This window comes from Erinaceus europaeus, chromosome 2 (assembly GCF_950295315.1).
Source record: "Erinaceus europaeus chromosome 2, mEriEur2.1, whole genome shotgun sequence".
Taxonomy (NCBI): domain Eukaryota; kingdom Metazoa; phylum Chordata; class Mammalia; order Eulipotyphla; family Erinaceidae; genus Erinaceus; species Erinaceus europaeus.
This window is the reverse complement of record NC_080163.1, coordinates 178671092-178686548: the sequence shown is the minus strand read 5'-3', so window position 1 is coordinate 178686548 and position 15457 is coordinate 178671092. Positions and strand designations below refer to the sequence as shown.

Genomic DNA, 15457 nt, shown 5'->3' with positions numbered 1-15457 from the left:
GGCAGGCACAGACCTCTGCACATTTAAGCACAGATCATCTTCAAATTGTGCACTGGAAAAATTTGATTTCTGAAGAAAGAGGCATTTCCTCCTCAAACTCAACTAGGTCACCCAACCTTTAGACAATGTCCTCCATGGGAGGCCAGCCTCACCCAGAAAGGAGTCAAAGAGAAAGACTCTAACTCTAAAGTTCTATCCCAAGGAATGAAGCAGCTGGAAACCACTCATTCTTTATATCAGTGAACAAATTATTTTATTGAAGGTGGTAGTTGGAGATCACATGCAAAAAAGGAGGGTACATTATTCCTCTCTGAGCAGTATTATCATGCAAAGGGGGGAAAGTTTTTTAAACATCAGGCCCCTGATGTCCACACATAAACATGACCTGGCATTTTCCACCTGAGGACCCAGGTTCCTATTCAGGCAGAGACAGCATCTAGAAAGAAAGAAGGGGGGGGGGAGAGAGATAAAGGAAGGAAGGGAGGGAGGAAGGAAGGAAAGAAAGAAAGACAGAAGGAAAGAAGGAAGGAAGGAAGGAAGGAAGGAAGGAAGGAAGGAAGGAAGGAAGGAAGGAAACATCTCAAAGGCATCTAGCTCCTGTCAGCCTCTGAGAAGAGACATGAGAATCAGGTTGCTGGTATCCAAGAGCTAAAAGGGTAGAATGTCAACATGTAGCTGGGTCTTCTGGGAGGTATTTGAAAATGGCCCATATTCTAATATCTGGAATATATCCCTTAACTTTATTAGATAGCTAATGCTGAAGAATGAACTAGCCAAGAGACATGATGTGCACTGCTGCCCCAAAGACAGGCCCCGTGGCCACTGATTGCATCACAGAAGGATTGTCACAGGAAATGCCAATCAGATGACCAGAACTTGGCTGAGCTCACACTTGTCCCACACTTAAAAGCCACTGTGTCTATTCTGGGGTGGTAGCAGCAATTTTTAAAGAGAACACCTTGCAAGCTTACTCAGTATATTTTGGATGGTGTGAATGCTCATGTCATCTTGCCTGTCTGCCCTGTGCCTCCCAAATCAGCGAGATGTGAATTAAAATTTTTCTGCCCGCCCCTCACCAAACTTTTAAGATTTTGCGCACCATACTTTTAGAATGCATCTGTTTCTAAAGAGTAAAGCAATGGAAAAGACAGAAGTCAAGGCGTGCGGGGGTGGGGGGGAGGATGGGGGGGGACTGAAACAAAACAAAACCAAGAAAGCACAACAGAAAAATATGTATTAAGTTGTCAAATCAATGATCTCCAAAAAGAACTGCAGACAGAACGTCTGGCTTGTTGCTTAAGAAGTGATGTGTCCAGAGCTCCATGCAAGGCTATGGCTTCTGATGCCTCCTCCTGAGTTACAAGTTCAGAGTGGCCAGCAGGCAGGCAGGACTCTCCCGAGAAGGAGTGTCTCTGCCATCAGCACAGAGATGGCCCTGCACCATCCACAATCCGAGATTTGGTCTGTGCAGATTAAATCCTTTCATGTCTGCATGTGGCCGCTTTGCTCCCTCCCCACATTCCCACACTACACTTTCCACTTTTTTTTTTCTTTTAACTCTTCTATGGCTACTGGAGAAGGGAATGGCCACCCACCACACTAGCACGGACACTCTTTGGAGGGGCAGCGTTTGTGAATAAAGTTTCTCTCACTGCTGCGGGAATCACGCACCGAGTTTAATTAGCAGATCCAGCCATGTTTCTTCGGTGAGATGCTCTCTGCTCGGTGCATATTTAAGGCTGGTAAAATAGCCGCTTGGCATCAACAGATTACAAACCCCCAGACTGGGAACCCTGGCTGTGGGAGCAAAATAATTAAAGCACTTTAGCAGTAATTTCAAATAAAATTTCCCACCCCCTTCAATAGGCTTCATAGAAATGACAGCCATTCTGTAATAATTTGGAAGGCTCTGCCTGACTTGCCTTTAATAGATTTCAATAGAGAATTTTAAAAAGAAAGAATTAAAGAATAAGAAAAAAAAAATCATCTATGTCATGCCCCCCACCCCCCAGACAATAAGAATAAATATGTCCCGATATTTTGAAAGATAAAATTAAATAACTAAGCTATTCAAATAGCTTACATTTTGTAGATGGTATTTCTGGGGTGACTGATCTGTTTGCTTCTCTGAAGTTGATGCAGTTTAACTGGTACAGTTTCCAAATATTTCCTCCCTCTTGAAAACAAATTTGCCACAATACATATGTTCTCCGGCTAGCAAGTTCCGGTTTACATTTTTAACTTCCAAGTGAAAGGCAAGTTCCTTTCACTGGGGAGTATGATTCCCCACCATGCTTTCTGAGTCGCTACCGGAGACTGGAGAAGCCAGCAGTGTGGCTCCCAGGATGAAATGGTGGCTCCAGGGCCTGGCTCACCCCTGCTGCAGCCATGTAGGTACAATAAGTAGTCATATTGCTCAGTTTGCCCACTGTTCAGTTTGAAACCAAGCAAGGGATGCCCTTAAATTGGATTGCTAAGAGAGTGGACTGTTAGCGCAGCAGGTTAAGCGCACATGGCACAAAGCTCAAAGACCAGCGTAAAGATCCTGGTTCGAGCCCCCGGCTCCCCACCTGCAGGAGAGTCACTTCACAAGCAGTGAAGCAGGTCTGCAGGTGTCTCCCCCTCTCTGCCTTCCCTTCCTCTCTCCATTTCTCTCTATCCTATCCAACAATGATGACATCAATAACAACAATAACTACAACAATAAAACAAAAAGGGAATAAACACATAAATATTTTTTAAAAAATTGGATTGCTAAAAGGACTGAATAAGGTCCAGAATGCCAGGCCTGGCATAAGACATGACCCACCTGCAGCCAGTGCATGTACTGGTGTCCAGCCACCTCTGCACAGCTATGTGCAGGGTCTGGACCCTTTGCCCTTATGTGCCCAGAAACTCCAGTCATCAGTGTTCAGTGAGGACATTGCAGTCCCCTGACAGTCTAGCCCTCCCATAAGCCAAAATCCCATCCAAGTTGAAGGGAAAGGCTCCAGATACACTAAGTGAGAATGTATGGGCATTACTGTGCTCCATCTCAATCTAAAGTTGAGATGCACGCCCATTGACAATTAGACAGAGACACTTCATAGCGTGCAAGTGTGTGTGTGTGTGTGTGTGTGTGTGTGTGTGTGTGTGTGTGTGTGTGTGTGTGTGTGTGTGTAAGTTGGTAGCGGAACAGCAAAGGGCTGCAGACATTGTGAAGGGGTTGATGTCCCAAAAGGATGGAAAGGATGAGATATGAACTAAAACCACCACAGGAGCTGGCATACTGCATCCACACTGAGGAACCAGGCAAGTACCCATTCCCCAGGAGACCAGCCCACCTCAGTAATCAAAGACCAATGAACATGGCACAGGTAATCAAAGCTCTAAAGCCTTGATAGAAAACTTTCAGGTTAATGTCAACTCAAGCCTACGGTCATCATTTTTCCTGTGTCAAAACAGCATTTAATTTTCTCACGGTAAAGTCATGGGTGAGGAATACTATGTAGAGGAGGATGGAAACCCTATTAACTGATTTTCCTTGCAGATTTTTTGTTCCTTGCCTGTTGCCAGAGATTTTTTTCCACTGGACTCTTTTTTTTTTTAAGATAGAAAGTGAGAGAAAGAGTGTAAGATGAATGGAGAGAAGAGAGACACTATAATACCACTCCACTCATGTAGCTTCCCCTTCGCATGCTGCTCCCATAATGTGACTAGGATCACAAACCCAGGCTTATGGTATAGTATGCACTCTACCAGATGAGTTATTTCCCAGTGCTCCCTGTTTATATATTTTTTTATATAAAAAAATTATGGGAGTCGGGCGGTAGTGCAGTGGGTTAAACACATGGTGCAAAGCGCAGGGACCAGCATAAGGATCCTGGTTTGAGCCCCCGGCTCCCCACCTGCAGGGGAGTTGCTTCACAAGTGGTGAAGCAGGTCTGCAGGTGTCTTTCTCTCTGCCTCTCTGTGTTCCCCTCCTCTTTCCATTTCTCTCTGTCCTATCTAACAATGACAATATCAATAACAACAACAATAATAACTATAGCAACAATAAAAACAGCAAGGGCACCCACCTGCAGAGGAGTCGCTTCACAGGCGGTGAAGCAGGTCTGCAGGTGTCTATCTTTCTCTCCCCCTCTCTGTCTTCCCCTCCTCTCTCCATTTCTCTCTGTCCTATCCAACAACGACTACAACAATAATAACTACAACAAGAAGACAACTAGGACAACAAAAGAATAAATAAATATTTAAAAAAAAAAAAAACAGCAAGGGCTACAAAAGTGAAAATAAATAAAATTTAAAATTTATTTACTTATTGTTGGAGAAAGACAGAGAGAAACTGAGAGGGGAGGAGATAAAGAGGGACATCTGCAGCCCTGCTTCACCACTCATGAAGCTTTCCCCTGCAAGTGGGCCTATTTATATCTCTTAATGCTTGACTGAAATGTCACCAGCCACCTGGAGACTCAGTTCCCCAAAGCACTTACTGTGGCTGTCTAGGACCTCCTCTGCCAGTCAATGATGAAGTGCCAAGGTTCCTACAGTTAGTGTGCCCCCTACCACAGGGGCATCAGAGGAGATAGTTTGAATGGTCAACTCTGGAGACAGTCTGCATGCGTTCTAATCCTGGACCCACACCTACCCCTCCCATCACCTCCGGCTCCCATCCTGCAATTCAAGACCAAGCTAGTATTTGCCCACATTAAGAGGTTGTAAGGATTCTAGACGTGAAGTGCTCAGAACCCACTGCCTACCACAGAGTAAGTGCCCAGAAATAAACCACCATGATCACCCTGCCAATAGGACACCCTGCTTCAGCTCAGTGCTGAAATACTGCTGCCTTCTGTTACTGGGTGTGCAAGTCACAGGCAGGGGGCAGAGGCACAGCTCTCAACCACAGGGCCATTTTCAGAGTACAGTTGATACAAAAACAGAACTGAAACCCAAACTTCACAGAAGATAGCTATTTTTCTTCCACAGTGGAAGTTCTGTTTCCTCTCACACTCCCTGGGTGTAGTAGGACTTAACCTTCCTGAAGCATCGGGCTGGGCCCCATCTCTCCACCAGTCTGTGCATTCTCTGAGGTACCTAGGACAAGGTCTGGGAAATGAACCTGGTAAATGGAAATGTCTGGAGACATCTTTATTGTCACAACTGGAATTGCCCTTGGCCTCTAGTGCACAGCAGTGAGGGACATTCTTCAAGGTCCCACACTGCACGGGATAGATCGATTCCACAACAAATAGGGAATGCCCATGGTGCCACTGCTGAGAACCCCTGCTCATGAGAAACAACACTCATGTTATTCTAGAAAGTGCCACCAAAGATGTCACCAGTAAACTTGTTCTTGGGGGCAGAGAAACTAAATCTTCCATAGTCTTAGTGACTGAAAAGTCAAGTGTTCAATCCTGGTAGTTGTAGCAAAACTTGAACCATAAGAGAAAGACCAAAGACCTACAATGGCTTTTCAAAGTGAAAACTGGGGAGGGAGTGGGGAGAAATTCTCAAGCAGCTACCAGAACCAGTTATAACCAGTCCCCTGGCAAACTGTCAACCTGGTAGGAAGATCCCCACCCCAGGAACTACAAGGGTTCAATCTAAGTGGCCTGTTGAGTGGCCCATCTCCCTAAGGAGGCTACTCATGCCTGCTATCACTAGAGGTGGCATAAAGGGCCTAAAGAAAGTGTCCTGCATTCCTCAGAATCCATATTTTAAGAATTTACCTCACCCTTTCCATTATTTTTATTTTATTGCCACTAGGATTATTATTGGGTCTCAGTGCCTATACTATGAATCTACTACTCATTCCTGACAGCCACTTTTTTTTCCTTTTCTTTTCTTTCTTTTATTTGATAGGACAGAGAAATTGAGAGAAATAGGGAAGATAGAGAGGAAGATAGAAACCTGTACCACTCATGAAGCTTTCTCCCTGCAGGTGGGAGGCCAGAGGTTTGAACACTAGTTTTAACACATGCATGGCTCTACTGCTTGATAGAGGGGAAGGACACACAAAGAGGGACAGCCAAACAGAAAGACAGAAAGACAGACAGAAAGAGTCACGGATAAAGAAAGACACCTGCACTATTGTCCCACCACTTGTGAAGCTTACTCCCTACAGGTGGGAACTAGATGCTTGAACCCAGGTCATCACACAAGGCAACCTGTGCACTTTACCTGGTAAGCTAATACCCAGCCTCCATAAGTGTGATTAAGAGGCAACAATGCCCCAACAAAGGCATGCGAAACCGCACAACCACACACACACACACACACACACACACACACACACAGCTTCACTATAATGAGACACCTCTCAGGGCCACTTCCTGGCTTAGTTTGATCTGATGCATAGATGACTCCCTAGCTTGGATCAACTGCTCATCCCTCTAAAGACACCTTGTCACCAAGAAGGCAAATGTCCCAGGAGCCCTGAGCATTTAACCCACCTCCTTGACATCCCTCCCCCATGCCTCCAACCCCCCTATACCAATCAGGTACTACACAGCTGGGAAAATACTATGCCAGTACTCCCTGTGCCTCACCATGAGAAGAGTCCCCCAGCCCTTCCAAATCTCTGCCATGACCCATTCTGAAGCATGTATACTGGCTGCTGGACAGGTGTTCTTTTACAGAGAAAACCCTTAGGCTCACAGTCTCCTACCAGTAGAGAGAATTTCTCCACTGTGATCAGATGTGCCTGCTTTCTCTGGCATCCAGCTTTCAGAGACTGCCCTAGAGATGTCCTCAGGCTACCTGTCCCTAATGTGCTCTTAGATCTCACGTGGAGTCAAGATGAAGCAGGACTAAGCTCTAGACCCTGATAGATGGGTCAGTGGGACTTCTGCCCACACCAGGGACTAAAGTTGACCTGAAGAAAGCTCATTTCAGTCTTCAAACTTGCATCAAGACTCACTTTAAATAATGCTGAGAACAAAATGCAAGCTGATATTTCAGCTTACTTAAAGAGCTTATTAAAAACACTAAATCCAAAGATGTTAAAAAGCTATAATTGTCCTCATTCAAACTGGAAAAATAAATCTGTTTGCTTTCTTCTTTTATGATCTTCTAAAAAAATAAATAAGTTCATCTATATTCTCCTGAGCATCATTGCTATCTTTTTCCCCCCTCCACTCAAAGCACTTTAAAAACACCTGTGCCATTCATAGCCAACTTCTAAGCAAAAGGCAACCACATTTGAGGAAGGCTGCTTAACTCTCAATCCCTTATTGCCAGAGATAAGCTTGTCTTGCTCAAAAAGTGTGACAGAGGTCAGAGTTCATTTGAATGGACTTGTGGATTTTATAGGTCTGAGCTGATGAAAATGTCTTTGGTTACCTAAGGCAACCTAATTGGTCAGCTTTTGGGGGCTCAGCAGGCAATAATTCCACATTTCAGCACTGCCTTCAGCACCCAGTGGGTAACAGTAGTAAGTAGGCTTGCACATCCTAACCGCCTTTGTATCATCTCTCATAATGGGGGTTACTGGCCTCAGGCTTGGACCAAAGCTGCATGACTGTCACTCCCTGCCCACCCCAAGTCTCCGTGAAGACAGCCCCAGCCAGCAGTTAACTTGCTGAGTTGTGAGGATATCATGCCTGCTCAGGAGTTAAGCACTCCAGGCACAGAACAAGATGGGTTTCCAGAGCAGTGGTCCAAGAGAATGCAAATTTATTGAAAGTACTTTCTCCAGGTTTGCCATAATTACCATTTATAACTCCAGGAACTGTTTCCCCAAACCCAGTTTAGGGTGAAAGCATTTGAGAGATTTTTTTTTCTCTGCAGATGACATATGAGGTACTAACCTTTTTTCATAGGCCCAGATGTTTTCATTTTCATCACATTTATGCAAATTTCATTTGAACAGTAAATCAAAAGAAATTTTAAATCATTGTACACTATTTAAAAATCCACACTGAATCCAATTTACTTGAAGTAATATTAACATAAAGTTACAGTTAAGGACTGAAGGTAGGTAGCAGATGTCACAATCCCTTCTTGGTTTCAAGCAATGGGCCCCAGAGAGACTCAGGGTCCCAACCATCCATCAGATCTCAATATCAGATCACAACTGGATTCCCAGTTTTATCATATTCAGGGTGTTTGTTTGTTTGTTTGTTTGTTTAGAAATTGAAGCCCTCTTAAAAGTTTCCCAAACTTTAGTAAAACCAGGATCCCTCAATCCAGTGTCTTATCATCCATGTCAGTGTCTGGACCCAGGCATGACAAAGTTCAAAGGGGTGGGGGGGGACAGGACAGGGACAGTGGTGAGACTTCTGGCCTCTGGTTCTCTGTTCCATGAGGAACAAGTTAATTCATAGGGCTCTGTGAGGCTGCATTTGTCAAAGCGCTGGACGTCAGTGCTATCATTAACAAGCAAATCAGCCAGGCGGTTAATGGTGGAATCAGGAGACATTTGCACTCCACTATCAGAATGACATCATAACTAAAGCAGCCTTCAGCCAGAGGCTTTAGGCTCTCTCTAAGCAAAGGCCAGAGGGCTGCCCCAGGTGCCCCCCTGTGACTCCCCAGGCAGAGAGCTGAGTCCCCTGCCTGCCCCTTCCAGGCAAGGGGTAGGGGGTAGCAACCCCCTGGAAGTTCCTAGGCAAACTAGAACTGACAGTTTTAACCGAAGCAAACCCACTTTTCTCTTCAGGATCTGAACAGTGTAAATAAGAACGATAACGATAGCATATTGTGCATTTTTTAAAAATAAAATTGGAGATGCTACAAAATTACTTTCCTCGACAGGCAACGGTTGCTCTTTAATGAATGCAGCTACATTTTGGCTGGAGAATGTGTGGCACTGCTAACGGAACTGTCCATCTCTCAGTGACTCTGTCTCTAGGAAGAAAGCTTTGCACTCTCTTACCCAGGGATGGAAATAAATGATGCTGGGGAAATGGGGGGGGGGGCGCTGGCAAGCTAAAGGAGAAGCCCCTGTCTGCTCTTATTTTGGTTGCCTCTTTTCTTTTTAAGCAGCTGATCACACACACACACACACACACACACACACACACACACACAGCCAGACACAAACCTTACAATAATGGGGGAGACTAGCTGCAGCCGCGGCTGCTGCCAGAGGAGCAGCCGTCCGCGCCGGCTCTCTCTCCTGCCTCTCTGCCCTCCACCGCTCCGAGGAACAGCCACTCGGACTCAGGATGCCCAACTCCACCGCGCCCCCAAAGATCGCCTCCTAAGGCTGGCTCGCTACAGGTACACGCGTGGTCCAAACACCTCGCCTAGCCCGAAAAGTCAAGAGATAGAAAGGAAAAAAAAAAAAAAAAAGTTCTGCGAGCTGCAAGCTGGGCAGCCGGGGAGCCCAGGGAGTCCAGGGCCGAGCCTTCATCCGAGGCCGCCCGGCTGCGAGCTGCTCGGGGCACCTCGCTAACGTCAGGGCGCGTCGATGCCACGGCAGGGCACTTACTTGGCACTTGCTTTAGAATGTGCAGGTCGTCGCGGTTCTGGATTGGGTATTCAAACTAGTTTCGGGGAGGAAGCCGGAGGCCACGAAAAGGAAAAGAAAGAAAAGAAAAGAAAAGAAAAGAAAAGAAAAGAAAAGAAAAGAAAAGAAAAGGAAAGAAAAGGAAAGAAAAGAAAAGAGAAGAGAAGAAAAGAAAAGAAAAAAAAGAAAGGAAGGAAGGAAGGAAAGGAAGGAAGGGAGGAAGGAAGAAAGAAAGAAAGAAAGGAAGGAAGGAAGGAAGGAAGGAAGAAAGAAAGAAAGAAAGAAAGAAAGAAAGAAAGAAAGAAAGAAAGAAAGAAAGAAAGAAAGAAAGAAAGAAAGAAAGAAAGAAAGAAAGAAAGAAAGAAAATCCAATTATGCAAATAGGCGCCGGACCGGGAGGCGCGCGTTGGGTCTGCAGCCGCTACTGTACGAGTTCTCCGAGCAGCCCCGGGCCGGGCAGATTTATGGGGGCGCGTCACGGTTACGCCAGGTCCCGCCGCCGGAGCATCTCGAAGTTAATTAAAGCGATAATGTCCACTTTCCGGGCGACCCTCCGGGCGCTGGCTTACAGTTTTACCATCCAGCCCGGCCCGGGTGGGGGCGGGGACAAAGGGGCGCTCTCCACACGCACATACCCCATTTCTGTCTTCCTTTCCTTTCCTTGCTCCCCCTCTTCTTTTTCCTCTTCTTCTTCTTTCCCTTCTTTTTTCCCCCTCCCTCTCTTTCGTCTCTTTAAGTCGCCTGCCTTCCAGTCAGTGAACAATGAACAAAGATGTGAGTGATGGGGAAAGATCGCCCCCTCCCAACCCCAGCAGAAAGCAAAGCCGGTCTTAAAGTGAAAAAAGAGAGAGAGAGAAAGAAAGATAGAAAGAAAAGAAAAGAAGAAAAAATCTAGTCGTAGATAACAAACAGGGAAAGAACAGAGTACGCTGCGATTCGTGCCCCCCCCCGCGTGCGCACAGACACCCCCCCCCCCAACATTCACACACTGAGACGCTCACCCCGCCCCAAGTTCATCTAAACCCTGCACGGGGGTGGGGAGGGCTGGCGGGGGCTGGGGGCAGGGCCCGGGCTCCAGAGGTTGCCCAAGTGGCTGAGGACCCCGGGGCACCCCGGAGACCCTGGGAGAGCTCTCGGGCCCAGCTCGCTTCCCGCGCTGCCTAGCCCGCCCGCACAGCCCGCACCCCCTCACCCGCACACTCCCTCCACAAACCAGCGTCTACACAGGCGGGTTGGCCCGGCGGGCCGCTCGGGCTGCCGGGCGGCCGGATGCGCTCAGCAAACGCGGCCCCTGTCGGTTCTCTGTTAAACTGCACAGCGGCCGCGGCGGCCGCGGACCGCGCAGGAGAAGCCCGAGGCCGGCCCCGCGCGCCCCCGCCCCGCCCGGCCCGCAGCCCCGAGCTGCTGCCCCACCGCGGGCCTCCCGCTCCCCCCGCGCGCGCCGCCCACAGCCGCGCTCCGGCTGCCCGGGTCCCGCAGGCCCCGACTCCGCGCGGCCGCCCGCTTTCCTGCCAAAGTGAAAACGAAGGCGGCTGACAAATCACGTCTCCTGCGAGGCGTTCGTTAGACATAACAATATCCTCCAAACAAAACCCGGCCGCCACTGCCACCCGCCAGCCTTTCGGGGTGCCACCCCGCCCGGCCCCTCCTCGGTCCCGCGGCTCCTGGCTGCTGGCCCCGCCGTTCCGACACCCCACACACACCCCCACAAACCACTGGCCAACTCGAAGATGGGGTGCACGTTGGCCAGGAGGCGGACGGCGAGTACGCTCACAATACAGAAGTGCAAGGGAGGAGTGCAAGAGCGAGGAGGAGGAGGAGGAGGAGGAGGAGGAGGAGGAGGAGGAGGAGGAGGAGGAGGAGGAGGAGGAGGAGGAGGAGGAGGGGAGACAACTTTCCACCTGTCCCCAAACCCCGCCGGAGTTCCCTCCGAAGAGTTCAGACCAGTGGGGATAAGGGTGGGGTGGGGGTGGGGATAGATGTGTTTGGGGTGGGGCAGGCCCCTTGGCCTCTTGCATCCTCTTTTTTTTTCCTTCCAACTTCCCAGCGCCTTCCTTCTCACCTTCCCCTTCACATCCATCCATCTATAGAGATATCTGTATTTTAAATTATTTGCAAAACTGCAACAGATGGGCGCGTCGATATCTGGATATTTTCCTACTCATCATCAAAGAAAGGCTCCCCCCCCTTTTTTTTTCCCTAAAATACATCCCGGTCCCGCCTACGACTGTTTTCTTCAATTCTTGGTCTTCAGAAATAATGTCTTAAAGCACAGAGGTTTATTAGCAAAGAAGATGGTCTTCTCCCACCCCCCCCCCAATTCCGACATCTGGACAGTGTAGGGGTTCGCCCCCCCCCCCGAAATTGCACCCTTCCCGGCTGTCCCCACCCCCTCCAGGTCCTCCCGCCTTTCAGATCCCCGCACCCCCACTCCCTCTCTCTGATTGGCCTCATTTCTCCAGCCCAGGGCTGGCCGGCTCCGTTCCCTCCATAACCTGTTACTTATTTATTTCTTTATTATCTTTTTTTTTTTTTTTTTTGTCTTTGGCCCTCGGCTTGGCCCCAGAGCCTGGACTAGGCCAGCACCAGTGTTTGGGCTCCGCTAGCGCTGGCAGACGCCACGGCCTTTCCTGAGGTCACGGGTTCGGGCCCTGGCACCAGGGCACTGCCAAGCCCCTGGCCTTGGCCTCGCCCAGCTCCTGGGGCGCAAGACTCCAATGGAAACACAAAATGGCAGGTCTCGAAGGCCCTGGCAGCCTGTAACTTTGACACACTAAGCGGCAGTTAACTTAGATTTAAAAAGAAAAGAATTAGCAATTACCCTCTCTGCTCCCCCCACACACTACGGGCTGGGGGGGCGGTACCCCGCAGCGAGCCCCCGCGGCAGGAGGGAGAAAAGGGGGCTGAGAAGCAAATGAGGAAAGTGACTTGAACAGAAGTTTCCGTGGCCCCAGTCGCCCCGGCCTTCCTGGGGCCCCCCGCTCCTCCCCCCCCCCCGCAACCCCTATCCCCTTTGGAAAGTTTCCCGGGGCCGCGCGCCGGCGGGCGGGGTGAGCGGCGCGCTGGGCGCGGGACGCGGGGTCCCAGGGGCTCTTCCAGCCCCGGGCCCACCATCTCCCCCCTTTTCAAACTAACGGTCCCGGGACTGAGGGCAGTAGGGCGCGGGTCCCTCTCCTAGCCCAACTTCTCGGAGAGAGAGAGCGAGCGAGTGAGCGAGCGCCATTCGATGCCGGGCCGCCGCCGCTCCCCGGGCTTCTTCCTCCCCCTTCCTCACCTCACCAGCCCCCACACACACACCCCGCTGACAGCTTCTTTCTCCAACGTCACAGCCATGGATATTTAATTAGACCGTATTTTTTAATCGCGAATGGGCCGTGGAGGCGCAGGGAGGCAGGCCGCGCCGAGTTGGGGGAGGGGGAGGGAAGGGGGTCGCACGCCGCCAAGAGTCCAAACTCACTTTGCCACCTCCGGGACGTTGGGGCTCCCCTACCCATCCCCAACCTCGCTCCGCCGTCCCACCCCCAGCCGCACACCCCTCCCCAGACATGCGCCCCCCACCCTCTCCACCTCCAGCGCGCCGCGCCCCGCGATCCCCCCCACCTTTGTTTTCCTTACCTTAAACATTGAAACGCGGGCGTCGGGAGCAAACTCGGGCACGTAAACGGAGCGTTGTAAAAGATTGTGTTCAATGAATAATGAAACATGTCCACATGATTGACTTGATCATTTTCCCGGGCTGAGGGGGGACGGGCGCCCTGCTCGCGCGCCTCGCTCGCCCACTCGGCTGAGCCCCGCGAACACTTCCCAGCCCAGCCCGAGCAGGGCGGGCTCGCTTTTCATCTGCCTCTTTTCAGAATCGCCCAGTTCATTGATACTCATCACCCAGCCCCAGCAGACATCCCCAGCCCCAGCTCGGCCTCCCCCTATCTGGTAGGTGAAATGCATTGTACCATTAAAAACGCTCTCCATTGTCGCCCTGGCATAATTCACAGCAACTAGATAGGTCTTGCGGCATTTAGCTTTGATGAGCCAGAGACTGAACCCTTGATATAATAATCTACAAAGAATGGTGTGTGATCGTCCATTTTTTCTCTCTGTCTAGCAACTAAGAAACCATTTAACACAGCGCAGCTTGCTTCTGACCTTGAGCTCATGTAAACACACTTATTAAAATCTATCTATTCTCCAAGAGCTACATTCTGATTGTCAGACTCGTTACTGAGACATATATCAGCCCCCTTCGCTTGTCACTACTTTGCATTCCTGCCTTTGACTAAAGAATTTTTTATCCAGCCGAGAGGGAGAGAGAGATTGCCACGGAGGGAGAAGGGAGAGAGAGAGAGACAGAGAGAGACAGAGAGAGAGACAGAGAGAGAGAGAGAGGAGGGAAGAGGAAAAAGCGTAATTCTTACCTGCTCCTGAAACTATTTAAAGTCTGTTTCTTTTCTGGGAGAGAGAGGGAAAAAAAAAAAAAAAAAAAAACTCCCGGGTGAATCTCGGTGGACAGCGGGACGCGGAGAATCAGTCACAGCCCGGGCGTTTAAGGGAGTCATCAGCGATGAAATGACGTTGATCCGCGCTGTAACCTTGTGGCGTATTTAATGTAAATAAGGCAGTTATGTTGCCAATCGCTGCGATACAAACACGGAGAGGTCCTCAGCCTCGCCTCCTGCGCCTGCCATTAGAGGCGACTTTATTTACAGACACTATTTAGGAGATCATGATAATTCTAAAACAATACTAGTGCCAAATGATTATGAAAATATGATTTTAATTAATCACGTAGTAGGCAAGGAAATTAGCATACGGTAATTAAACTTCGAGAAAAACGTCACGCAGGTTCTCTGCCTTATGGGTCCAGAATAATCATCCCGCGGTGGGCTCCAGGACTTAATTATCAAACAAAATAACTTTTTTAAGGCAACTTTGCAAGGCTGGTCCTCGAGGCAGCTGCCTGGGGGAATAACATAAAAGGGGGGTAATAAGGTAGAGATGGGAGTGATATGTGAGGGTGGATTTCTGTGAAGCAAGGAAAAGGGGTAAGAAGGGGGGAAAAAAAGCTGAATAATGCAATTATGGATTCTCTGTCCTAGAGTTGACAAAAGCTGGTGCCTCAAAAGCCTCTTTGTTATGGGATTATATAATGATCCTGGTGTCATTATGGGTAAAAAAAAAAAAAAAGGATTCCATAATAATAAAAGAAGTATCCAAATACACCAATGAGAAGCTTGTTTTAAAGAAAAAGCTTGCATATGACATTGGGACATGTTAATGGCAGGGGGAAAAAACGGATCCAAAAGAATTGACAAATAAAAGAGAGGAAGAGAAGGAGGGAGGGAGGCACGCAGGGAGGGGTGAGAAAGCAGCCTGTGTGTTGTGCATGATTAAGAAGAGGGAGACAGATTGATTATTCAAAATGCCCAGCCACAGGAACACTTAAAACACGGATTCAGGTAGACTTGTCTCAGCCTGCCCAAACTGAGTTCCCCTAAGATAACTGACAGCTTTCAAACCAGGGCACCACAATACTGAAAAAAAAGCAAAGATACAGAAAAAGCACAACAGGGTCTTATCCCATAATCACCTCCCTCTTGCAAAAGGAGTAGAGGTGCTGGAAACTTCACTCAGGAAGAAGCCACCTGCAGTAGACTCAGATCTCTACTGGCATCTGGGCATCTGTCCTTAGAACCCCCCTCAAGTGAGCTTTCAGTGGGCACCAATCTGGCACCCTTGTCTCTGCCTTGAAAACACAGCATGCCTCCCACACACCTCTGGATCTTGGGTGGGGGGATTAATTCACCCCAATGAGCTAGTTCCTTGAGATTCTTAAAGCCCACTTACATCTCTGCAATGTTTTTTTTTTTAATCCCCTGCCTACCTCCCTCCCTCCAAAAAGTTTAGAAATTCAGCCTGCATTTTCCTATCTGATGTGTCTGAAATTCTCTTTGAACAAATTCCAAAATACAAGCCCCACCCCACCCCTTGTACAGAAATTAGCATCGCAATCACATCAATGATATCACTGTC

The 15457-nt window shown here is 48.8% G+C and overlaps 1 protein-coding gene across 9 annotated transcripts in view; it reads right to left on the bottom strand.

Moving 5' to 3' along the window:
- ZNF536 (zinc finger protein 536) overlaps positions 1 to 14054 on the bottom strand; it is a 594001-nt gene extending 579947 nt beyond the window's left edge. For 3 of the 9 annotated variants that reach the window (XM_060185649.1, XM_060185643.1, XM_060185650.1), the window contains exon 1: positions 9413 to 10374. The gene's annotated coding sequence lies outside the window, so the exon portion shown is untranslated. Of the gene's footprint in view, positions 1 to 9412; positions 10376 to 10643; positions 10752 to 13045; positions 13266 to 13842 lie in introns of those variants that run through there. The other 6 variants (XM_060185644.1, XM_060185645.1, XM_060185646.1 and 3 more) reach the window with 6 other exon arrangements.
- Positions 14055 to 15457: the final 1403 nt, after the last annotated feature.